The sequence below is a fragment of the Microtus oregoni genome, unplaced genomic scaffold, assembly GCF_018167655.1.
Source record: "Microtus oregoni isolate MIOR12 unplaced genomic scaffold, Mior012 000013F_ref0000133, whole genome shotgun sequence".
Taxonomy (NCBI): Eukaryota; Metazoa; Chordata; class Mammalia; order Rodentia; family Cricetidae; genus Microtus; species Microtus oregoni.
The window spans coordinates 21,069,563-21,096,353 of NW_024543072.1; the positions used below are offsets into that span (position 1 = coordinate 21,069,563).

At 45.2% G+C, this 26,791-nt stretch overlaps 1 protein-coding gene across 5 annotated transcripts in view; it reads right to left on the reverse strand.

The window, feature by feature from the left end:
- Thrb (thyroid hormone receptor beta) overlaps positions 1-23,597 on the reverse strand; it is a 332,075-nt gene extending 308,478 nt beyond the window's left edge. Inside the window, exon 1 of one of the 5 annotated variants that reach the window (XM_041662563.1) lies at positions 23,534-23,597. The gene's annotated coding sequence lies outside the window, so the exon portion shown is untranslated. Of the gene's footprint in view, positions 1-22,283; positions 22,420-22,530; positions 22,569-22,666; positions 22,931-23,533 lie in introns of those variants that run through there. The other 4 variants (XM_041662565.1, XM_041662566.1, XM_041662562.1 and 1 more) reach the window with 4 other exon arrangements.
- Between the last annotated feature and the right edge of the window lie 3,194 nt (positions 23,598-26,791).

Consider the following 26,791-nt stretch of genomic DNA (forward strand, 5'->3'; position numbering starts at 1 on the left):
TAATATCCTCAGCACTCCATTGATGCCTGGTTTTTTAAAGCACAGGCCTTTATATTACTACACCATGAAATGAGTTTTAAAATGAAAATTTGAAGCTCTGGGGAATTCTCACTCTAATTAGCAATTGCTCAAAGGTGTATTTAATTTGGACAGAGTGTCCTTGTGGACTGTATCTCCTGGGGATCTGCTAATCAGCTCCACGCCAACCACTCTGTTGGCATTTATGAACACCCACAGGTACAACGTTACTCATTCAGGCCACAAAGACACTGCCAGCAACACCTATGAAAGATCCGTGCCATGCTTTCTTCTTCGAAAGAGTTATTAACACTTAGAATGTGTTAGAATATCCTTAAGACATAGCCTTCACTTGATGTATTATACAGCGTCTTTCAACACAGCACATTGATAACCGAGACCAGGTGTTGATTTTTTTCCCAAGTGCACACGGTGAGGAAGAGGGCAGGTTTTGTTTGCTTGTTTGTTTGTTTGAGGTTTCACTGATCATCTCATTTTTGTCTCTATAAATATTGTTCTCTCAGGTGCATTCTGTCACACACCCCATGACTTTCTATACCCTCACTTTGAAATGTCCTGAGTCACTGTTTTAGGTCTAACGTTGTACACCTGGATTGTGTATGCTTACGCAAAATGGTCGATCAATCTCATCATCAAAGTGAGCCCACTTTATTTCCTTATTTAACAGGAAATGCTGAAGAGGTCCCTGGGGACAGACAGCATTTGGGGAGGCGTATTCGTATCCCTATCTTCACCGCAGAGGGCTCGAATCTCTCCAAATCCGCGTGAAGTTCACTGAGTGAGGCATCTGTTGAAGACCGACACTCCCAACTTCTGCAGTCCATGCTTTCACAGAGGGACGATTTTAACCATGGACTGTTTGAGTCTAGCACCGCCCCCTCCCAAGATGTGGGTGCCATCCTGGCCTGTCTGTATGCAGGATCCTTTTCATTCACAGGCTGAAGCCCTAGCTCATTACCCAGACCCCATCACAAGAAGGATGACTTTGTTACACTATATCCCAAGTGGCCCTCCAGCTTCACCCACTGCCAGTTTTACTTGGGTAGAACACAAGTAAATAAATAGCAGACGCCAGACACATGCTGATTCCTACCCTCGTCAGAACTGCTTATGAGAACAGGACCGCCTCTGCTTTAAGGGGGAGCAGGCTGAATGGCTGTGACTTTGGGGGTGCTACTAAGGGAACCAGAGGGATGTGATAGTCAGAGACCCAGGGTTGTGTGAAGGAAATGGAATGTCACCTGATTGCCTAGATACAAATCCCAGGTAGTTGTGCGACTTTGGGAAAGTCGTTCATCCTCTCTAAAACTGCTTCCGAGGGTGGTTGTGAGGGTTAAGTGGATTAACATAAGCAAAGTATCTGGAACAGTGTCTGACTTTACTGAGCCAGCACCATGGTAGGGTTAGTTAAAAATTTAAAAGGGCCAAAAGCCAAACTGAACGTTATCCAATGTAGAGACCCCTAACTAGAATTCGTCAGCTGGCCATCTCTCCAGCGTGTCAGATGCAGCTGCTCCACCTCTGAGGTCTTTGTTCTGTGTTACTCTCTCCTTTGTGGTTTCTAATATTACCTGATTTCCTTGCTCAGCATTCTGGATCTTTCCCTGACTGCAAGAGTGGGACCCGAGGTTACACCCAATGGGTCAGAGTAAAATGATGACCTGCCTAGGTTTGAGCAAGTGCCTTCTTCTAGTGCAATAGTTTCTGAAGGCATTGTTTGTAGCTGTTCAATCTCCTGAGAGTCTGTTGGAGCTACAAGTTATCCAGTGCCACCCTGGACTTACTGCATCAGAAATGCTGGTACTGGCCCGTGTATCTGACAAGCTCCTGGTGTGACTGCATGCAACTGGTGTTTGGAAATCATTGAAATTTAAACCATATTAGGCACTCAGGTACCCAAACTGTTTATCTTCTCAAACTAAGTGAATGACTTGAGGTATCTTAGAACTTGGACGCCCAATTGTATCTAGTGCACTATATGGCTTGAGTCCTCCTCCAGGTTGTCTTTATTTGGACTCAATGCAAAGTCCCTCAAGATCTCTCAATAAGACCTATGTGTATGGAACATTTTGGCTGTCTCCCTCTTCTCTTGACTTTAGGGGTCTTTAACAAGGATTTTACCTTGTCTTGAATGGTGACCCCCACTATATTCAGAAGATGGGCTGAACAAAATGCTGGTGCCCTTGGTAGATCTCTACCTCTAGCCTCTGGTTAATCCATGAAGACAACACCTGGTGCCCTTGGTAGATCTCCACCTCTAGTCTATGGTTAATTCATGAAGACAACAAGTCCACATAGCTGTTTAGTTCACAGCACTTCCCACCATTGGCTTATATATCTCTAGCTGTCCAAAAGGACCAGGTCTGAAACTCACTTTGCTCACAACTAAAAGCTAAGAACATACTTATGAAGAGAGAAGCTGTTGGCATTCTTCTTGGCTTTATCCATATTTCTACTCCTATACTATTCCTTCACACATACACAGCTTTATCAGGAGAAAAATGATCTAGGAGTTAGCCATTCTCTCAAAACCTTCAGATCAAAGGCACAATTCTGAGGAGACCAGTTCTTTCTATTTTTTCATATTTTCATAGCCTTTAATAAAAATATCCATACAGAAAATAGACAGAACTGAAAGCCATTATGTAAGAAAAGTAACTCAGACTCTCATAAAGACAAATACCATGTATTCTCTCTCATGTCTAGAACCTATATTTAAATGTGAATGAATGTGTGTGTGTGTGTGTGTGTGTGTGAGAGAGAGAGAGAGAGAGAGAGAGAGAGAGAGAGAATGAGTGTGTGGGATGAAATAGAAAAGGGACCATGAGAGAGAAAGAAAGTATCTTAAAGGAAGTAGGGGAAGAGACATTAACAGATCACATGACCTGGAAACAAAAGGGCGTGGAGTATTTGGGGAAAGGAAGGAGACCAGAAAGAGGGCATCAGGGAGACTGGGGAGCACAAGGATGGTAAAGACCGAAGTATATGAAAATGCTGTAATAAGACCATTGCTCTATACCTAACTGAAAAAAAATCAATAAAAACATATAATGGTTGAAAAGTATTTCCACAGAACTAAAAACCAAAACTCACAGAAGTTAAACAACCTTCCTCTAGGTTGCTTGGACTGGTGAAGATACCCATACTGTCCATTCCACTTTGCCATGGGGCTCATGCATCTTTGCTCCTGCGCTGTATTGATAATATGGCCAGTCTCCCCGAAAAGAAAAAGAAAGATGTTCAAAAGATCAGGAAAACAAAAACAGGTACTGTCTACCTCAATGGTACCATCTAGAAATGTCCATGGCATCTGGCCACACTTCATCTTATGCTGCAGACTACTGGTTCATCAAGAGAATGTCAGCTCTGCCTGGGACTTTAACACAAAGCCAATTGTCTCCTCCCACTCTCTCTGCCAGTCTTGGCAAAGTCAAGTCCTGGACTTGCTGAGAAAGGTGATTCATCATTGAATGGAAAGAATGCCAAAACTCAACCATACAAAAGCTTTCTTTCTTTTTTGTTTGTTTGTTTGCTTCTTTTTTGTTTGCTTGTTTTTCTTTTTTTTTAATTTATTAAAGATTTCTGCCTCCTCCCTGCCACCGCCTCCCATTTCCCTCCCCCTCCCCCGATCAAGTCCCCTTCCCTCCTCAGCCCAAAGAGCAGTCAGGGTTCCCTGCCCTATGGGAAGACCAAGGACCACCCACCTCCATCCAGGTTTAGTATGGTGAGCATCCAAACTGCCTAGGCTCCCACAAAGCCAGTATGTGCAGTAGGATAAAAAAACCCATTGCCATTGTTCTTGAGTTCTCAGTAGTCCTCACTGTCCACTATGTTAAGCGAGTCCGGTTTTATCTCATGATTCATATTAGAGTACTACTCAGCAGTAAAAAACAATGACTTCTTGAATTTTGCATACAAATGGACGGAAATAGAAAACATTATCCTGAGTGAGGTAAGCCAGACCCAAAAAGAGGAACATGGGATGTACTCACTCATATTTGGTTTCTAGCCATAAATAAAGGACATTGAGCCTATAATTCGTGATCCTAGAGAAGCTAAATAAGAAGGTGAACCCAAAGAAAAACATATAGGCATCCTCCTGAATATTAACCTTCATCAGGCGGTGAAAGGAGACAGAGACAGAGACCCACATTGGAGCACCGGACTGAAATCTCAAGGTCCAAAACAGGAGCAGATGGAGAGAGAGCATGAGCAAGAAACTCAGGACCGCGAGGGGTGCACCCACACACTGAGACAATGGGGATGTTCTATCGGGAACTCACCAAGGCCAGCTGGCCCGGGTCTGAAAAGCTTTCTTTCCTCACATTCCGAGGACCCAGTAGTCCCTGGCTGTACTGAAAACAAGCATGGGCTTCCAGATTTGACAGACAGTTGAGTAATAATACAAGGGCACCCTGGACCTTTCTACTGGAGAGTCAAAGGGAGGCCGATCACACTGATTGATAGAAGACCTGCTTCTTCAGCACCCTAAGGAGCTCACACTCAGAAGCCACAGAACAACAGTGGGCAGCAGTTTCCCCCTTGCTCCCAGCGTGGGAGCCTGCGCCTTGCTGGCACAGTGGAAGCTGCAGACGATTGTCCCTGGTGCCCTGTCTCACCCTGTCACATCAGCACACTTCCTGTCTTTCAGTGAACATCTGACCAAAGCTTTCAGAGACAGTAACTGTTGTTAGTGAAAATATACATTATCATTGAGACCCATATGGTAAATGACTAATAAATACAACCCAGGGACTTTTAAATGTAATAAAATACTTTAGTTTGTATAATCTAGTATGGTTGCAAAAGAGTTCTATTTTGACATTTCATGGTTTTAGTATTATTAATGATCATTTTTACTAGTATCAGGAAATCAAAAGAAATTCTAAGAATAACACCAGCATTTGAAGGGTCTGGCATTTTGGATTTTTAGTCTTTCGTAGGTTTGGGTATAGGTAAGAAAACAAGGAAACTGGCCCATCGCCTTTACTCTTGATGTGTAGCAGACATTATTAATCAATTGCAGCACTCTGCACAGATAAATCAAGAGATCTACTGTTATATTTCTGAAATATATCATCCCTACAACTATCAAAATCCCTGGAGTCAGGACAGGATTACTTATCATTTTTAAGCTTTGCAAACTCTTAGAACTTTCAGTTGAATGGTTACTGTTTTTTTTTAATGTGCCAACAGAGGGACTAAAACAAATAAAAAATAATCACAGTAATCAAACAATTCTTTCAGCAAGGAATGGTTATTTTTTGGTGGGTCGGATGACTGTCACAGGCTATGTATGCAGTGAGCCTTGAACTCTCGGCAAGGGATCAAGTCTAACTCTAAAACACTGAGGAATTATGGCAGTAGGGGTCAAATTCAAACCTTTGTATGGGGTAGCATCACAAGTGCAGGACCTTGTATAAGACCAGCACTTGTCGAAACCCTGTTCTTACAGACTGAGAAGTCTCTGAAAGCTATCCAGTGTAAAGACAAGAATGTCTTACTACAGTGAACTGTACTATTTTAGTTAAAGGAACAGCAAGTATGATAAATCACAAAAGACACCACCATGCTAACATGTGGTTCCCCACAACCACTGTTCTGAAAACAAGACATTCTGTTTAGCACAGACCTCAGAATTGCCCATGCTCTCACTGGTCTTAAGGCCAACATTCCTACTCCATCCAGTTATAACCATCACACATCAAAGACAGCTCCCAAAACAGGAAGTTGGGATCCTTTTCTTTAAATTAGCCAAAAAAAAAAACCTAAGAAACTTTATGACAGAGAAAAACAGTTAAAAGTTGATGTCATTCAAATTCTTTAATTTATAAAAATCTATCAAAATAGTATGAGGATTATAGTTATTTTATTTAAAAATAAACAAATGTAAGCTGTTACAAGTATTAAAATTTATATATCCAATTCCTTTTTGCACACTGATTACAGAGTTTGTTCATTATATATACACATGTACATTATATATATATTATACTATATATATATATATATATATATATATGCATTAGGTTTTTACAAATTTGGACCAGGCATGGTGGCTTATACCTGTGATTCTACCACTTATATGGCAAAGATAGAAGAATTGTTCAGAACTAGGATTATCAAAATGCTGAGTTCTAAGCCAACCAAAGCTACGTAATGAGACTGTTTCAAATAGATAAAAAGAAAATAATTCTACAGATTTCATGAATTCAAATTATTTGTGTCATTTCCTACAAGGTGGTTTCTTTGAGATGAGTAAAAGCATGTAAGTGAACAGGCTAACCCTGCAAGGGAATGAAGAAGCATTCCCAGTTGCTTAAAGGCACATTTTCCTGTTTAACGCAACACCACTTCAACTAACTCTTCTGTGTGTTTCTGAAGAAGTACCTGAACACTCTCCAAGAAAACCTCAGGCTAAGGGGCAGGTCGGTCCTGCTGGGCTGAGACCCTAAGCTGGAACAGTGAGGGTGGCATCTCCGTCCTCCTGGGCCAAGGCCCTCGAAAGATACCTCACGGCTGGCACAGACTCTGCCTGTGAAATTGACGGCATCTCCTGGGAACTGTATCTCGGATTGGCATTAGCACCCTTCTCTGCCAAGTGCCTGCTCTCACCCCCTGGATGCCTTCCTTCCACACACAGAAGACTCTGGCTCTCCATGCTCCGGGTTCGCCCTGCCTGGGACAGTGCTCCGCCACAGACTCCCAAAGACACAAGTTGGAAGGTTCATCTGAATGTCTCATGTAAATGGGACTGGGAATTCTGAATAACACATTTTGATTTTTCAATTCCTAAAACTTTAACAAACTTAAGTTTCCTTTCATTCTATTCCCATTCACAATCTGCAATGCTAAATGAACAGCGAAGAAACGAAAATGACAGAACCCTCCAGAAATTTCTCACACATTTGTGACATCATATTATGTCTGAAGATATTAACTGTAGCAGTAGTTAGGGGACATCCTGACCCTCCTGCCAACTGGAGACATCTCTAGGGTTCAAAGCCACCATGAGCTAGTGTGTCCCTTTAGCAGCGTGTAGTTGTCCCTTGATGGAAGATGGGTGTCACTGTGAAAGGATCTTCTTTGGGATCTAGGGATATTCTCTGATAGAGAAGTGTTTTCTAAAATTGAGGAAGAAGTTCAAATTCTTCTTTTTATTGTTCTGTCACGGAAGGAATTTTTGTACTTTTATTTCCTATTTAGACACCGCACTGAGGAATCTGAACTGGGGAATGCAGTATCATGATGATCTCAGGTAGAACATGGGCCAGTGTGTGTCGAGATACACTGGGTCTTTATGAAGTGGGTTATAGGAATTTTGGTTTCTTTTGCTATCATTTCATTTTTGCATTATTGACCTGAGACATATATATATATATATATATATATGTATGTATCCATGTGTATCTGTACATACATGTATATATATGCACGTTCATGTGTATACATGTGTGTAATATGTACATATGTGTAGGTGTGTATATGTATATGATTATACATGGATGCATGTTTATATTTTTAATGGAACAAATATTTCAAAAATATAACAGACCAATATTTTCTAGTCTAGCTTTTATTTTACTTAAAATTTCTTTGTATTGTGGTTTACATTACTGACTCGTGGCCCGCTCATGTGTCGTCAAGGAGCAGCCCATAGTCAACCAGGTTGTCCCGAAGCTCCCTCATGTGTGATGCACGTTTTTGTGTTCTTTACTCCATTCAGAGAAACTGAGGAGCCCTTAAATGCCCACGTGTATATGGGACCGCTAGAGATTTTTGCACTCTGCTTCAGAAAGTCTAATAGGAGCCCCGGACTCTGCACTTATGAGCAACTCAGGGTACTGCGGGCATTGTCAGTGTGAGAATGACCTCTAAGACTGACTGTAGCATCCAGTTGAGGAGACCAGGAGGCACAGAAGCAACTGCACAGGATGCACTATCACCACACAGAAACTGCTGCCAAAGCAGGGGTCTTTGTTGTGAGGGTGTATCTGGAAGGATGGGGAGTTTGCTGCCCACCGTGGTACTCACATGTGCAACTGGTACAGGCGCAGCACTAGGAAAACGCTTGCTAACAAAAGGACAGCAAAAGACATGCCTGGCAGTGGTGGCGCACGCCTTTAATCCTAGCACTAGGGAGGCAGAGGCAGGTGGGTCTCTGTGAGTTCGAGGCCAGCCTGGTCTACAGAGTGAGCCCTAGGACAGGCTCCAAAACCACAGAGAAACCCTGTCTTAAAAAACGGCCGTGCTGACTCTACACCCTCATATAGAACGGATTTGCCAATTGGGCCTGTCTTTCACCTTTGTATAAAATGGATTTGCTGATTGGTCCTGTTGGTGTTCACCTCGTATAGAATGGATTTGCTGATTGGTCCTGTTGTTGTTCAGCCTCATATAGAATGGATTTGGTGATTGGTCCTGTCAGTGGTCACCCTTGTATAGAACGGATTTGCTGATTGGTTCTGTTGGTGTTTGCTTTCTGGAAATGAGCAGGGGCATTAATACATCTATTCATTAATAAATAAATATAATTAATGTGTCTATTAATAACCAATAGATACAGAGAACAACGTTCTTCAAATTGCCTCAGCTCACGGTGTAGACAGGAAGGAAGGAGAGCTGAGAAACGGACAGAGAATGCACGGTTCCTGCTAGGGGCAGTCTGGCATATGGTTCTCCTCACCCTCGGGCAGAATGGCAGGACAACAGAAGTTGGATCAGCAATGGCGTCTACCTTGTTCTGTGTTCACGAGTCTGTTTTTCCATTTCACCCATTAATAAATTATTAACCAGGCTTTTGTGGGTTCTCACTTCAGGGTGTGCCAACACTAATGGCACCCAATGATGAGAGGGCAGGGGTATGGGTAAAACATACCACAATATCCAGGGTTGTCTGTACACCAAACAATTCTCTGCCCCAGGGGTTAACAAACTTTGTCAGAACAGAAGTTCCAGAGAGAGAGAGAGAGAGAGAGAGAGAGAGAGAGAGAGAGAGAGAGATTTCCCCAGACCCCTCATTCTCTCGTAGAATATGAGACATGGTGGGGCTGAGGATTGCTAGGTGTGATTCCTGCCTCAGTGGATCCATTTCTGATGGTGGGAAAACAGCGGCTGACGGTATTGCTTTCCTGTTCTGTTGAAGGCTGCCTTTAACCTCTGAGAACCAAGCCAAAAACCAGAGAAGGCCAGCAAGGCTCAGGTAGAGTGGGCTGCATGGTAAGAAGTCAATGAGAAAGGGCTGAAGTGTGGTCACCACTGCTTTGTCCCGGCCACTTTGCCGCCTGACTGTCGGCAGCTGATGTCCTTTGCCCAGAGGTGAAGTTTGCTCCTGTCTGCTGACGCGGCAACCCCAGCATGTTAGAGATTCACATTCGTTGCCTTGGGAGATGATACAGAACTACCCGGCCTGTCAACTGGGATTTCCCAGCACCTACAATGGTACTGGCTGTTATCCTCAGGGATGGCTATCTCTCCCTGGCCCAGTTCCTACTCTACCACTGCTGGTGGTTTGTACTTGAAACCTCTCCTCAGGCAGATCTTCAAGGAGTCCTGGGCAGGGAGCAACACGCAGAGGGAAGACTGTTGTAGTGGGTTGTGGATCATCCACTGGACCCCCTTAGGAGGTCCCGGAGTGTAGGACCAAGAACACAGCCTTGGAGCGGGCCCCACTCCTTCCAGGCCTCCAGAAACACAACTTCAGGCAAATTCCATGCCCTCCCATGGAATAAGCACAACCACATCTTTTGCTCAAGGAAAGCACGGATCAAAGGAGCTGGGAGCAAACGCATAAACCCCATTAGTCACTGCAGCCCCTCAAGTCTAAGCGCCACAAGGCTACAAGAGCTCTAATAAGTAACAGGACATGGCTCAGAGAAGGGGGAGGAGTCTGGCTATAGAAGGATGAGGCCAGGGTGAAGAGCAAGGGCTGTTGTAACTGCCACAGACCCCAGAAGCCTCAGTGAATGACCAGCGGGAATGAAAAACCACAAAGCAAAAAACCCGGCTGCTGTTTTAAACATCAGGAGGCAATGGAAAGACATAAATTGTAAGACCCTAAGGGCAACGCCCCAGCACCCATCTTCCTTGTAGTGGGAATTCTGAACCACTAGATACCCGAAGGGGGAAAGGTCACTATAAAAGCTAGGAACTAGAAAACCTGCTATAATCATTCTGTAGCTAAGATGTTCCTTACACAGAGCCTATGTTCGTGAGTACACGCATGCGTGTGTGCACATACTTGTTGGTGTGTGTGTGTGTGTGTGTGTGTGTGTTTGTAGCAAGTTTGTCTGACATCTGTCTGAGGCTGTTGCCCAGCAGGAACTTGTCACCTAAAGTCCTTGCTGCCATCAAAGTTTGGAACCTTGCTCCCTAGCTAGCTTTGGATTTGCACACATATGGTACCATGGGAACATACTCTTCTTGGGACTCAGCAGAAGGTGCCGTTTGCTACACCTCACCTTTACAGAGAATTTCCAGTTAGGGAAGCTTCATTCTCTCCAACCCTATGAGGAGAGAGACATTCTATCTTAGGTTTGTTGGGAGTGGATCATGGGTTTTTCTTTCTTTTTTTAAGAGCAAAGAGCAGCCAGCTTTTCTGCAGGTCTGCCTATTCCCTTATTCATACCGCAGGCCAGCAGGCCTGGTCCGTGTATATGCCGGGTCATCTGAGGACACCGGGGTGCTCATTTTAAAATTAGATTCATCCTAATTATATGAAAACAGCCCACGTGTGGTTGGCCAAAACACCAGGAAAGCATTACTCAGCACCTGCCTGCTGGGTGTGCCCTCCCCAGGACAGCCCCGGACTAGTTTAACAGCAGGTCCTGCCCTCTGAGAACTTCAACTCTAACAAAGAAACGCCCGCTTGACAAACTGGAGCCAGGAGCTCTAGACACTGGGCAACAAAGCCACAATTGACATCAGGGGACATAAACATGTAGTGTTCCCTGTAGACAGAGGGTGAGGGACAGTGTCACCGAAGGGGCACAGGCCTGCAGGACAGAGTCAGGGAGGATTTCAATCTAGATTCTATACATACTCTTTCTTCTCTGTTGTCAAGTTGGAAACCAAAGGTAGGGCTTCCAGCATGCTAGGCAAGCTCCATATGGGCTCAGCCCATGCCGGGCAAGATTTCAGGCACTAGTGGAAAAAAAGTGTGTGTGCGTGCCTGTGTGCATGCACGTGTGTGTGTGTGTGCGTGTGTGTGTGTGCGTATGTGCGTGCATGTGTGTGTGAGTGGTGTGTGTGTGTGTGTGTGTATACTGTACTCATCTTTATTTCTTTTTCACTTTTCTCTTTTGGTGGTGAGGATTGACCTCAAGCCTCCATACTTTGGGTGTATTTTAATCCATCACTGAGTCACGCCAGCAGCGTTACTACACCATCTCCTAGAAGGGATTTGGATATCTGTAGCTTTTGATTTCCATGGAGGTTCTGGACCCCTCCCCACATCAGGATACAAGGGAGAACTCAACTAAACTCATTCCCAATGCAGCAGCATCCCGACACTCTACTTCGTAGAGGTTATTTTGAGGTCTCAATGTTGCTGAAGGTCAAGTCAAATTTTTATGGAGGGCTCCTCTCGTAGCCTTTTAAAGAGTCCTGGGATTTGCAAACTGTGATAGTATTGTGTCTGTTGTACTCCGTTGATGTCACTGAAGTTCGAAGCCAGTAGTTACTCGCCAGAGGCGGCAGAGCCGGCAGGCGGCAAGGCCAGGCTCTCTATTGGCTGTCTTGGATGCTGATGCAGAAGTCCACTCCCTCTAACTCAGCCCAGGCCCTGATCTCTACCTCTCCAGTGTCAAGCTCACAACTGCTGCAGGATCTTCCATTTCTGCACTGTATAGGAGGCCAGTAAGAGAAGTGGTTCCCACCTCCCCCGCTGCTCCATGACAGGGTATCACGGGGACCTTTTGTGGGTCCCATAACTGGACGGGAGGAAGGACACCAAGAGTTTCACTTCAGCACAAGCTAGCTGCCTCTGTGAAGATGCTAACGGGACTGGCTGCTTCGCACTGGGAACTGCAGACTTCAAATTAGCAGAGATAGACTTGTCACAAGGGAGCTGTACTCAGGGCAATGGATGCATCCCATCATACTTCTCACATATCCCCTGTGTGATTCTGGTTATTAGTCTCCATGTCTGTCTGCATCCCTCTTTCTTTTACTGAGAATTGCATCCAAAGTCTTAAACCTGCTGGGCAAACACCCCTGAGCAACACCCCTGCCTTCCTTGCTTTCTAGAACAAAATATTTTAATAGGAAGTAGTAAGGTTTTCAGAAAGGTAAAATACAGCTGTAATTGGAAGGAAGGGAGCTCTTTTTTCTCCCTGCCTTGTGTTTATTATCCTGTCTATTATGGTTTCTTTGTGTGTATGGGGGTATAGTTACAGACCAGGCTGATTATGTGATAAATGATATTTATTACTGGGACAAAAATACACAAATACCTTTTTATAGCCAAAAAAGAGATGGCCAATTTTAGTAAGCAATATTACAATAAATACTAGGAAAATTAATGTTTTGTAAAACAAACTTATTTAATGCACCATTTTAACAACCTAAAACACTTTTTTCAGGGAAAAAATTCAACACCTCTGTCCACATGCCCAGAATTGTCTCTGGCTTTCTGCTCTATGACATCGCTAAAGTATTACGTTGTTTAAAAGATACTGGACATTAAAATGCCTCTCTAACATTGATAGAGTGTTCACTTGTCAATGTTTCCAATATAGGGAGTAAAATAAAATACAGATTAAAATTAAATGTACTGGTTGCTTTTTATCAATTAAAGTTATTATCAAAAATAATTTCAGACAGTGCTGTGAGTGCTACCAGAGGTTCCCTAGCCTCAAGCCACTACACTGTTTCGAAAATGAAGCTTTATTGGTATATGGTGTGTCAATTGCTTACATATAATCTATGGCTGCTTACTCGCCAGAGCTGTAGACCCGAAAAGCTTCAACTGATCCTGTATGTCTTGAAAGTAGATAATACTCAGTATATGGACTATTAAAAAAATTCTTGCCAAATCTAGGGCTAAAGATATATGACATGGTCTAACTAGGCCAAATTCAAGCTCTGATAAACCAAGGGATTTATTCAAACTATTTCATTTGTAATTCAGTAGTATTTCTATAATGCCATCCTCTCGTTCATTCATTCATTCATTTCCACCATCCTTTTACAATTTCAACTAAAGAACCAAATCCCAGACAATTAAGAGTATCAATAATTAATACTAAACAATGAGTTTTAACACAACACCAGCATTATTTCTCTCTGGTCACACAAGAAATGAAACAACTGTATGTATGGCTGACACAGGAGCCACAGTTACATTGTAATTTAGGATCACACATAACTGTGTCCTTAACTTCATCTGCAAATATCTTAAAGACAACCTAACCTGTAATCTGTTTTCAAATTAAATTTGAAACTCCCCCAAATATAAAATCAGCCTGCTAAAAATATAACCAGAATTAAGATGAGAAAAAAAATTTTCACATATTGAAGAAAGTTAAAAATGTTCCCAAAGACATCTGGCAACGTGTAAGAGCCTAGGCTAAGTCGGCCTTCCTTCCTTGGCCAGGAAAGCCCCCAGTGTCTGAGGTCTGTTTGTTCCAGCAGCCTCCCTTGCCATCCTTCATGTGTGCACGCACCAGACTCCTCACAGGTTTCTGAATGCTTTACAGTATGCTCACTTCCTATGCTATTTCCTGTTCTTTCTGTCCAGAACCCTCTCTATCCCTATCTACACATTTTTCACTGCGTGTTGTGTTGATTACGCCACAGGACTTACCAGAACTATAAGAGCCTGTCCTGTATCCATACTGCTGTTACTATGAATACTCAACACCTGACAGGACCTAGACATCCGAGGTCCACACCGTATACTGAATCTTTACATTTTACAGAGGCAGAAGCTGAATACTCCATGAATCCAGGTTTATTCAGACAGATCCCCACATCCCCACCATCCAGTCTGGCTCCTCCTCATCTCTGTGCCAGTGATTCTTACTATGGCAGCTTTGCTGCCCAATATACAAATCCCGGAAACATTTTTTGGCAGTTACAACTGGTGCCACTTGCGTTAGTGGGTAGAAGGCAGTAATGATGGCAAACTTGCAGTGTGCAGGACAGTCCCCCACCGAAGACTTATCTGGCCCCTCATGAGGAGGATACTACTGTTGCCTGATATTGAGACACACTGTACTACACGGTCACCTCCTGTACACAGTCCCAGAAGGCTCTGCACATTTACTTAGCAAAGATTTTTATAAAATGTTTGTCATGGTGTTTTGTATCACTCCTGGTACCTAGCATATGCTCAAATCATTGAGGATGGCTGGATGAATGAATGGAGTCTGAGGGTAGGGTCCGTATATTTAAAGCTTGTTTCATAGAAACTTCGGTTGTGAAGTTGTGATAAATCCATTGAATCTGAGCATATATTCATCTTCCCCTTCCTTCCTTCCTTCCTTCCTTCCTTCCTTCCTTCCTTGCCTTTCTGCCAGCTTCCCTCCTTTTTTTGGGCTTGAGGTGAACAGAGTCAAGGCCTACCTCAAATCATGATTCTCTCACTTTAGTATCCCAAGTGCTGGGATTATAGGTCTGAAGAGCACTGTGCCCAGCATGAGAACGAATTTAAATAATAGTAAAGAATGCATTTCCAGGCACAGCTTTACCTTATGAATCAATTCATAAAGTAAAGTGCTGAGTGTCCAACAAAATTAGCAACCAGAATAAATAGGGTTTGATACCTAACAAGGCCCTGGAGCAGAGCAATTTGTCCAATTCCTAATAAAGACCAAACTACAGAATCAATTAGTATCAAAGGCCAGTCTATCTATCTATCTATCTATCTATCTATCTATCTATCTATCTGATGGAGGAAGGTCATTGGTTAAATAAAAAGAAACTGCTTGGCCCTCATTGGTTAGAAGATAGGTGGGAGGAGTAAACAGAACAAAACGCTGGGAGGAAGAGGAAGTGAGCTCAGACTCCACAGCTCTCCTCTCGGGAGCAGACGCCTCAGAGAGAGAGACACCGTGCTCCAGGCTCCTGGGCAGACACACGCAAGAAGCTCCGACCCAGGATGGACGTGGGCTAGAATCTTCCCGGTAAGACCGGTGCTCACAGATTATTAGAGATGGGTTGATCGGGATATCAGAATTAGCCAGTAAGGGCTAGAGCTAAAGGGCCAAGCAGTGTCTAAAAGAATACAGTTTGTGTGTTGTTATTTTGGGGCATAAGCTAGCCGAGCAGGCGGCCGGGGTGCTGGGAACGCAGCCCTGCCGCCCATTTTACTACATCTATCTATCTATCTATCTATCTATCTATCTATCTATCCATCCATCAATGAATGAAGCAATCCATGTTAAGTGCCTCTGGTCCTCTTTTTCTTTAACGAAAACAATTGTACAAGAGTATACCGTCTTCTACTTTTCCCTGTTGTGGCTACATTTCAGATATAAGTGTATTAGTCAGGATCTGTAGCTACTGGAAGATGGAAGAAATTACAGTAAGGCTTAGATGGGATTGTAAACGCAAACGGAAATACAATAGAGATGGACCATTCTCCAGCTTGTGGAGATTACCACTTTAAACGTTAGAAAACAAGTAAAGAGATTATACAGATCATTATCACTATGATTATATTTTAAAAGTAACAGGACTTCAAAATCATTGTAAAACACCTCTGTGGTGGTATCACTCAGTATCGCATACAAACTGCCAGAGGGTTTTTTCCATGACAATCCAACCTGTTCCATTCATGATGAAATGCAGTAAGAGACTAAATCAAATGAGCATGATTATCGAAAGTACAATTCCAAGAACTCCGCTTCACAGCCGCTCATGGGTAACAATGGCCATTTGTTGCTTAATACACACGCATGCTTGTAACACACACTCACTTGACCAATATGGTGATGGCATAGGTTTCGCTACCTACCCTCCTTACCCTTGCATGTCCATAACACACAACACTGAAAAAATAGACTCAGAGACTTTATATTAAGTGGCTATGCTCAGGATTTCCAAGACATGACTGATAAAAAACAAAACAAGCTCATAGTAAAATACAGGCTCTCTTAACATATCAAAGAGTCAGAGAAGAAAATGAAAGGGTTGGTAGAATCTATTGCCTGGGACCTCAGCATGGGAGGCATTTCATAGCATGGTATGGGCAGTGCCTTCGCCACTGTGTGTGAGAACATGACACACTTGCCACAGAGACAGATTCTGCAAGCTTGAGCATGGAAGCTGGTGAGCCATGGGTGCGTACAGTAGAAAAATATGAGAGAAAGATGAACAAGTCGCAAATAGCATGGTTGTTAGCTTCAATGATTATTCACTGGACCCATGTTGCTGGACCATGGGAAAACAGTCCTGGGAGAGCAAACAGGTTGTGGAAGGCAGTCTGAACCATCCTGACAGAGCAACAAATGACAAAGGGTAAGAATATTCCGTGGGTTCCTGAATGTCTGTCACTAACCCATGTGTAGCCTCTCAATCTCCTCATCACAGAAACACATGCCAAGGACATCAATTGCCCAACTGTACTCTCCCCTTTGGTTTCAGTTGAGTTACTAGTCATGGCTCCCCCAGCTCCTTAAATTCTGTACCACAGAAGAGAGCAATAGTTTTCTTTTTGGGGTCTGGAAACTGGAGCGAATAACAGAGTTTAGCCTGACCTTCCCTAAATGTTGTATGTGCCCCTCCATTAGGACGCAATATTCCATGCATGCAGAACATGTTTGGCACGTGTGAGCAACCATTGGTAAAACAGGATCCAGAAAAATGAAAACTAGAAGAAAATATCATAATGAAGATAAAATGGATGAAGAAGATAAATGGAATTCAGATGTATAGGACAGACACATCTTAAAACCGTAAGTTGGACCATGAATCTGCCCTTTTGTTTTTAGTCTTTCAAAAATATCTACATAAATATCAATTAATTTTTGGTAATCAATGCCTGGCAGACAATTCAAGTTTATATTATCTGGATAAAGTCTCAAATATGGTTGGTTATTCTGGGCTTTAAGACTAGATATACATATTGTGATGATTTAATGTGTTATGAACATCTACGGCCACTGGGCGTATGGTCAAGGGTGTGCCTTATGAAGACGTATGTCTGTGGTGATGAAAGGGCCACCGAATGTTTCCCTAGACACAGCCTGCCAAGCCTCTTGGGTTCCAATTCAGGCCTTTCGATCAGTTTAGAGAAGGTTACAGAGTTCATCACAGATACTGGTTTATCAATGACCAAGAGCTGCCAGTATACAGAGTCTCCAGTGCCCTCCTGAAATCAGGGCATTAGAGACCCAAGAACATTAACATTGATGCCAATCACTATGCTGATTCCTAGCTAGTTAGATCTCTGAGAGGAGGATATGGAAGCATAGGATTCTGATTCTGTGCTTTGAATGTGATATATGCTCAAGCTCTATAATGCACTAGAAAGTTCTAGAACCGAAAGTGGAAGATGAGCATGCTCTGCCAGAAACTCATTGAGCTGAACACATTCAAGTCCTTAGCATTTGGCATCAATGGGTGGATTTTGGTGAGATTCACACCATACAGCAAGACAGGAAGCTCTTACAAACAGTGACTTTATCCCACCCCAACCCCAGCTAAGATGTCTTAGGAGAAACTCCAACAGGCTTTCTGTTTCCTCAGTGGAGGACATGACAGCATAGCTGGACTTAATCTATGCACATTGTTCCACCTGTTACTGGCTATCCCCTAAACTTCAAAGCATGTAACAGGGCCAGGTACACAGTAGATATGAAAATATCTGTAGACTGAGAAACTAAATCAAGGCATGAAAATGACCTTCAAGCAAACAGGAGGCTAACTTGCCATGGATTGCTTATCCAGTTTTGACACAAGCTGAAGTCCTAATCACAGAAACAGTCACATGCTCTGGCTCATGATGTAATCCTGACATTCATTTTCGGCCAAGCCATGTTAAGAGATGGCGCTTATACTGACATGGAAGGGGAAGAGAAACACTGCCCAGTCCTGACCCATCCCTCTTCCAACAACAGTTTCATCAGCATCCGTGTCCCCAGGTCGTTCCTAGGCACTCAGAGACAGCGATGGGGAACATCACACACAGGCTCTCACCACAATTTAGAAGTGGGACAGAGAAGGAAACAGACAACCCTGAAAGACAGAGCTACAGAGATCAAGGCACAAAGCGTTAGTGGGTCCCTGCGCAGGTAGTCTGTGACTCTAGAGTCATTTTCAAACACCCAGCTTTCCTGTCCTCTCTAGTTGTTCCAGACCAAAGTCAGGCTGACACACTGGATCTTTGAGAAAGTTAGCTTAGTGAACATGTTAGCTATTCATTCTGCTCGTTTCCCGAGCTCTGTTTAAGTACCGAGGCTATGACAGAACCTGTACCATTGGACCACAGCAGCTTAGTCCCACAGAGAATTTACCCTGGGATTTTATTTTCTTCATTATGCCCTCTGCAGCTGTCTCCTCTTGAGAGCTGGCCAAAGACATGACCACATAAAGAACTCGACTTCATTTTCTGTGACTCTGTTGAAACTTTGCCCATTGTGACCTTGTAAGAGTTGTCAGGTACCATGGTGAACACCCTACCTGGTACCTGACATCTGGTTTGTTATCTTGATTATCAATTCCAGATAGACACCATCCCCCCTTTTCTGTTAACCTGGCTACCACGAAGTTTGGCACCAAATTAAATACGCTAAAGGAGTAAGCCCTTTGGATTTTGGTGTAATTATCTTCCTCATTCCCCCAAACATTGATTTTGTTCTTCTCTCCCACTAGTAACAATACGAGCATTAATTATGTTGTAGGGATTTTTTTTTAGTTAAAATTATTTTCACTATTATTTTTTTTGACAATAAAAGTATATGTGTATTCAAGTGCAGATGCCCAAAGAGTCCAGATGGGGGCATCAAATCCCCTCGAGATGGAGTTACAGGCGGCTATGAGTTGCCTGACATGGGTGCTGGGAACTAAACTCAGGTCTCCTGTGACATCGTCCAGCACTCTTAATTGCTGAGCCATCTCTTCAGTCCGGCTTTGCGGGGGTTTTGTTATGTATTTCCTCAGGCACTTTTCTAAAACTCGGTTCTCTATAAAAATAAATTGCCATGATTACCAACTGCAATTTCCTTGAGTTCTGAATTGGCAAGAACTGCCACGCACAATAGTTTTCAGATGACCCTTCAGGTACCATATGAAAACCCAGATAACTGAATATTCCACACAGACACCTGGATGAGACTATGCTGTTGAAAAAGGGAAAAAGGGGGCACAGGCAAAGCCTGTGACAAACAGAACATAGTAATGAGCGGGCTATTTATAAATCTATCACCAAGAACTTCTCTAGGCTGGGGTGCACCCAGCTAGCCTGATTTCTCCATCGCTAACCACCATTTTTGTAGCCTAAACATGACCACTGAAAGCCCTTGGTCTCCTCTGAGCTGCCAAACCCACAGGCCTTCCCAAGACCTACAAGCATGAACGTCCTCACGTCTACCTGGTGATACCCAAGGCCGGGAGTTTCACTCTCGGGCTTGACACTGCCTTGGGAACAAAGAAGGTTTTTTTTTTTTGTTTTGTTTTGTTTTTTTGTTTTTTGCCGAAACTTAGGAACTAAAGGTATCAGGCATCAAGCGGACTGAGGACATGTACAGTTAAAGCACAGCTGCGCACGTATACACGGCCAAGGCCGGCAGGAGGAACCTGGAGAACTAACTATACAGAAGGGCAGAGCCATTACTTCCAGATGGAGAGAAACAAGGGGTGAGAAACAAATGCAAAGACTGAGTCTTAATTGTGTGTATGTGTGTGTGTGTGCGTGTGTGCGCGCCTATGTGTGTGTGTTCACACCTCACCAGATATGGCATGTCCAAAGTGGCAATGGTTGAAACACTTAGTCAGGCAACTGGAAGAAGGACAATGTCCGGGCACACAACCTCTAATTTGTTCAATTAAAATTTACCCAGCGCCTACTGTGTGCCAAGCATCCCTGCAGATGCAAGGAGAGCAAAAGTGAAGGAAGCAATCAACACTGGGGTCCTCCAAGACTCCACACTGTCATCTAGAATATTCAGAGTTTATTTTCAAGAAGGAAACTGACAAGTACGAAAGGAACAGTTCTGAACATAGCCAGTGCTGGGCAGGGGGCGGAGAGGGCAGAACAAAACGCAGAGAGACCTTTGAGAGCATGAAGGACTAACTCCCCTCAAGTGCTCAAGGAAAGGCTGTCTAAGAAGGTGACCTGGAGCCTACACCAGAGCACGATGGGAAAGAAGCCCGTCACCTTTCCTTTGATTGCCGTGAAAAAGACTGTCCAGAAAGCAGGGAAGCTCGCTAGTGGCTCCAAGCATCCTCCCTCCATCTACAAACAGGCAAGGAGGGGGCCTCGACTTTCTCTTCCTAAGGAGAGCTTAACAGAGCACCTTTCCCAGGGGGAGGGGGGCTGGATCACAGTGAAGTAGCAGCTCATTGCTTGTGAGAGCAAAATTTACCACAGAGAAGCTGGAAGGGAAAGCTGGAGTATTTGCTCTGCTCTTAATGCCAGTTACTTTATTTAGCAACACCTCCGTGTCAATGAGATTATGCTTCTGCATTGTAATGCCAACAAGAATTGTTTCATTTTTTTTAAAGAAAAAGGGAAAACAATTATGGAGCTATGTTCAGCCTCATCTACTCTTACTCACAAAATAAAGCAGATTTTCCCACCTCCACTACATAATAAACCTTTAAAAATAGTATTAGTATCTATTTAACATGGGCAAACGGTAAATTGCTCTCCACCAATCTCTTCACATAAAAAAAATGCCCCAAGCAAAGCACTTTTAAACTTAATTTCTCCCAGGGTCAACTGAAGCACAAGCAATCAGCATGAAAGCACCCTAAAGTTTGCCACTGTTCCAAATACTTCCTCCTCAAACACCTTTTCGTTAATGGTTCCCGGCACATGCCTCCTTTCAGGACGAGAAATAACAGGCTGAAGTGAAGCCGGGAGATCAGTCATCCAGAATATTCAGAATGAATCATGGAACATTTTTTTTAACCAAAAAGAAATTTTTATTCCTTTGCAATACAGTGAGGCAACATTTCATGACAGTGTCAACAAACAAGCTAAGCCAGAGCCAAACCATCTAAAGACACTTCCCCACAGATCTATGGGGCTTAGCACGTTCATCATTAACAAAATTGCCGTGTTCTCCTGTTCACGCGCCTAACAAGGAATGCTTGATCTGCTCAGTTTCACAGCAGGTCTTTAACAATGACCACTAGTACCTAGCATCAACCAGACTTGAGGAGGGAGGATTTAGTCAATGTTATTTTCTGATTCAGCAGAGCCTTTGAGTTCTCCAGGCTCTGGAAAAGACAGTATGGGAGACCCAACCTGCCTGTCCAGGTGCTCCTTTCTTTATTTGACTCACTTTAGGAATGCCTAGTAGACCCTTAAAAAACTTCTCATTTGGGGCAAATTATACTTTTAGCCTTTAATTTAAAAACATAAACAACCCACGAAGGCACACCCCGCCCCCTCCCTCTTAAAAACAAACCAGAAGGCTTTAAGAATTAGCTCCCATAATAATCCCACTGTGGTCACGGGAAATCTTCCTTCAAAATGACAACTGACACTAAGCAATGGAAACTCTCCAAAGACGCCTCTCCCCATCGTGGGGCGCACAGCCGACACTACCTGGGTCACCACCGACCCGAGCGACCCCAAAAGATGCTGCGTCAAGAGAAGTAAGGCAAAAGAGCGACTCTGGAGGGAGCGAGCCCGCGGAGGCGGTGAGAGGCAGAACCACCAGGCTCTGGCCAGAGCCTGTATGTAACATTCGGGAGCTTTCTCTTTTCCAAACCCTCGAGTTCCGGGGCAGGAGGAAAAAGAGGGGGACAGGAGACTCACAGTCCCTTGAAAACGCCCACCCCCGCGCCTGTCAGCCTCTTCCAAACCCCTATGTCCTACAACTTCCTCCTCATGGAAACTTCCACTGGGTTCAGCGCCCAGGATGCCAAACTCCATTTCACAAGGAGCCTGTGCCCAGCTGGGTTCGGGCTTCAGCTTCCTGCACCCGGGTGCCCGAGCCCGAGAGGAACCGGGGTGCAGAGGCCCGCGACAGAAACACCCCGCGGCGCCTACCACTCGTGCCCGGCCCGCAGGACTTGTCGCCCTCGCCCCCCCCACACACCTCCCCTGCGCCCCCGCCGCGCCACGTTACCGGAGCGCTGGAGCCTCGCGGTGGCGCCCCGAGGCGGCGTGCGGGCGAGCTGCGGCCGCGCAGCCAGTGGCCTCCGCGGCGGTGCTCGAATTAGCCATGCAAAGTTAATCCCGCCGCGTCACGCCGGCTGCCCGCCCGCCCGAGGCTGCGCGGTGCTCGGCCGAGCAGCAGTCTCCTCCCCGCTCCGCCCCCTCCGTCGCGGGGTCCCGTGCGGCACGGGCCACCCCGCGAGCTCGACTCCCTTGACCTGTCAACTCTCCTCTCGCGCCGGGGAGCGCGCGGCCGGTCCCAGGACACTGGCAACCCCTCCGCTGCGACCTGAGAGGTCGGCGAGGTGCGGAGCCCGAGGTCCCGCCTCCCGGGGTGCAGGCGCACAGCCTTACTCGGGACTGTGGCGCCGGCTCCACGCCGGCAGGAGCGCCGCTGACCGTTCGTCCCCTCCGGTCCTCCAGCCGGTCTGACTCGCGCAGCAGCCGCGGCTGGCTCACACGCGGCTGGCTCAGTCTATCCCAGCTCCGTCAGGAGCGCAGAGACGAAATGGCCTCCCGGCTGCGCACCCCGTCACCGCCCGAACAGCCCGCCACTCGGGTGCCCCGCGCTGCCGCCTGTGCACCTGCCGCCTAGGTGCGGGCGTCCCCCTGTGCGACACCGTGGTACCAGCGTCTTGTGCGCCACCCTCCTTGGGGTCACGTAGCTGCGGGTCTGGTAGCCGCGCGCCCACCCACCCGACTGCTGGCGCGCGGAGGTTGGAGTTGGGCGGTCATTCCTGTAGTTGAAAAGGCACGAGTGTGTGTGTGTGTGTGTGTGTGTGTGTGTGTGTGTGTGTGTGAGTGTGTGTGTATGGGTGGGCGGGTGGGTGGGGGGGGGTGAATGACGGGAGATAGAGGGGACCTGCAGTAGCACAACCCTCTGAGTTCGCCCGAGAGCGCGGCAGGTGTCGCCGTGCTCCTCCTTCTGCCCCCAAACCACTTGTGGCGCGCGTGGGACCACGGGGCTCTCAGATCCTCCTGGGGCTCTGGACGCTATACAGTCCCCACACCTTGCTTGCCCTGAACGAGCTGTGCCCTTCTGGCACACCCTATTATCCTCCTCCTGGGAGTGTGTGCCGGGCTGGTTCCACGAGTAGGGTTTAAAGGAACACCTCATTTTTTTTTGTCTTGGAAATACATAAATAAAACCAGAAGACATTAATAATCTCTACCCTTAAAGAGTTCTGTCCTTACAAACACACAACTCCGAAATGTCCATACCTCAAGTCCTGAAAGCCAAGCGAGCCCTCAGGCTAGGAGAAAACACAGCAGGCGACTGGTGTTCTGCTCCAGATGACCCGGGCCATCTCCGGCTGCGCCTCGGAGGTAGGCTTTATTGGAAAAATGCCGAGTACTCAGAGAACACGCTGCCAGTGGGAAGTTACAGTTGCGACAAACTACTTTGAGGACAGAATACAATTATGTTGTTATGCACAGTGTTAGAAATACCTTGAAATTCCTTCTTCAATATACGCATGTAACGCAGCGCAGTGCCCCGAGCCTGCCTGCACGTAACTAAACGGAGGGAATAATGTCTAGATCATTGTAAAGAGTTTTCTGGATTTCCCACGGGTGATTAGGGTTTTGTTTCGGCGTCCCTTGGCCGCCTGCAGGAAAGGTGAAGGTTTGCACTAGCAATTGTGGTGAATCCGAAGCTGTCCCCTGCCTGGGCAGAAAGAATTCAGCAGGATTCAGGAGAGAAAGCTTCAGATAGCAGCTTTTGGGCGAAGAAGTTGTCTTTCCCAGGGGCCTGCGCAGACTCGGTTGCCCTTTGGATTCTTCGTAAGACATTTGGGTTTTACTCTTCGCCCCGAATGAAGCCGCACCAATAACGTGTGGGCTCTAGAGTGAGGGTTGTTTTGCAGGCGAGTTCCTGGGCTTTGTTCCAAAGCTGCCTTGGGATGTTTTGGTTGGTTTGGAGGAAGGCTGCAGTCTCCAACCCAGTTCCACCTAGACAGCCCCCTGGTGGCCGCGAGGAAAAGCCAGGCGCAGCTAAGCAAGGGCAGCATTATAGCTGGGTCCAGTCTTCTAGGGGGCTCTTAGGAACAGCTCTGTTATAAGTGAGGATGGTTGGTGCAGGGGGAATCAAGAGGTCCTGAGAACTCCGGGATGTTTTACTACTTCTCTTCTTCCGTCTACATCGGAGCTTTTTTTTCCCCTTAAATTCTTTCTCAAGAAAGACACGTATCGAAAAGGCACTATAACACGCCCCCCTCCCAAAAAACCCCGCAAAACTCAAAAACATGTTCCTTTTCTTTGTTCAGGCGGTTTTGTTTTTTCTGATCTCACTTGGCCTGGCAAATTCTTAAATAAAGAGTCAATTAAAGTATTAAACAAGTCACATGACACAACAATTCACAAGACTGGCTGTTGCGATGTTATATAATCGCGACACTCAAACAATGGAATCAAAATAGGATTCCATTGGAGCAAGTATTGAGACTTCCAAGTGGTGGTAAGAGGGGTCGCCATCAGAGCCTGATACACAGCAGGACAACACAGAGTCATGGGAACGGTCAGAAAGGCAGAAGATATTCTAACCTGGGAGCCCAGGGTGGTGCCCGGTCTGATCTTGGCTGACTTGTGTGGTGCACACTCGCTATTTTCAGACCCCGTCATCTTAGTTCACCTGAAACACTGAGCCCAACAGAGTGGGCTTGGGTCACAGTGCAGCCACCATGCAGTTTGGATGCCTCTTTGTTTAAAATGGTGAGAGAGATGCAGTGTGTTGTGAATGTTTGTTGTGTATGCGTTGAGTTTTAAAAGATCTTTTCATAATGCCTGCATGGCTTAAACTTTCAGCTTGTTGTGAAGGTCTTACTTTTTCTTGCCTACTATGTCTGTGATGGTACCAGAATCCGGTTGGAGAAATAAAATTCATTAGAATTGACCAGATACAAGCAATGATGGTCATGGCAAGGAATTACCATGAGGAATTAGAGGTGTGGGGTGTGGGCAGTCTCAAAGAACTCACGCAGAGGGAGTTCTTGGAGGTTCAGGAAATTGGGGATGGATTTTCTGAGAGAGTGGAACATTAAATCATTTCCGTTACTCAACAGCCGTCTCTGAAGCCTGCTCCTCTGCCTTGTGACCTAGCCCTGGAGAGTCAAAGTCTCCATGTTCTTTGTTACTTTCTATGAAGGCCCAGGCATTCTGGCCCATCTCAGCTGGCTAAAATCATAACATCTATCCCTAGTGTTTCAAGACAGATCTTTCAGGGAAAGTGATAGTTTCCAAACCGATGGATGGCGGTCCCCTGAGGAAGACACAGAGTCATCCTTAAGCATTCCTAGGATGACGTTCCAGACTTCCTTTGCAGATCTGCAGATGGCAAAACTCCATGAGGTAGAGGGTTTGCATGTAACCAACACTTACCCTCTTTGACCTGTAACTCGCCTCTAGATTAAACGCTATGCAAATAGGTTTTACTCTATTAAAGGATTAACAAGAAAAGAAGGTCCCTGTGTGCTCAGTGCACATGCAGGGTTTTCTGAGCATCTTCACCTGGTGTTGGTTAGCTCCACCAATGCAGAGCTTGAAGTGGAAGGCTGACTATAAACTGCCAGATGAGATAAGGCAAAGAAGCCAACAGACAGAGTGCAGCAGAGGAGGGATCCAGTAAGACTGGCCTCAGAAGCGGAATGGAGCTGTCACTAGGAGGCTGAGAGAGGGGAAGTCCGAGAGAGACACATGCGTTTTTCCCTCGTCCCTGTACAAAACGAAGTCAGGAAAAATTGTCAAGGTAGTAGAAAATAAAAAGCTTGCTTCACTCTGTCTTTGGAACTGTCGTGGCATTTTTGTGTGTCGTTTAATATTCTAAATACAGAAAAACAAATGTTTCAAATTATCATCACATGCTTTAAAACTCATCTATTTTGCAATGTCGGTGTGTAATGCAGTTCAAAGAGGTTTTAATAACTCGTATAATACCACACTGTTCATACTTCACAGCTCATATTTGTGTGTGTGTTTTGTCGTCACTGGAACAGTGCAAATTCAGAACGCAGCAGCCTCCACTTCTTGATACATGCTCATTTGGCATGCCAACAGAAGACCTTCGGCCTAGTGCTGTGTTCAAGAGACCTGAAAAGGTTCTTTCCTTTAGTGTCTTACCATTTAGGCCATCAGCTAGTGAATTCTGACCACAGATAAGAAAGTACACGAAGGCATCCTGAGTTGCCATTAACTGGGTTCAAAGCCAGTTCTGGTTAAAAGGAGAACACAGTCTCTTGGGTTGGCCAGGTCCTACTTCCTCAGTTGCCAATGGAACACGCTTGCCTCATGCATCTCTGGATTTGCTTAAGTCTACACATTGTGGGTTCTCAGCATTCCGTGTTCATGGGACACCAACATTCTTACATTTGAGGGCGAAGCAAAAAATTGTGGCAGACACGCATTCTGTATTTTCTGTGGACAAGCACATGATCCCTCGTCCTATCAGATTTCCCTTATAAAACACAAGTTCAAAGATGTAGTCAT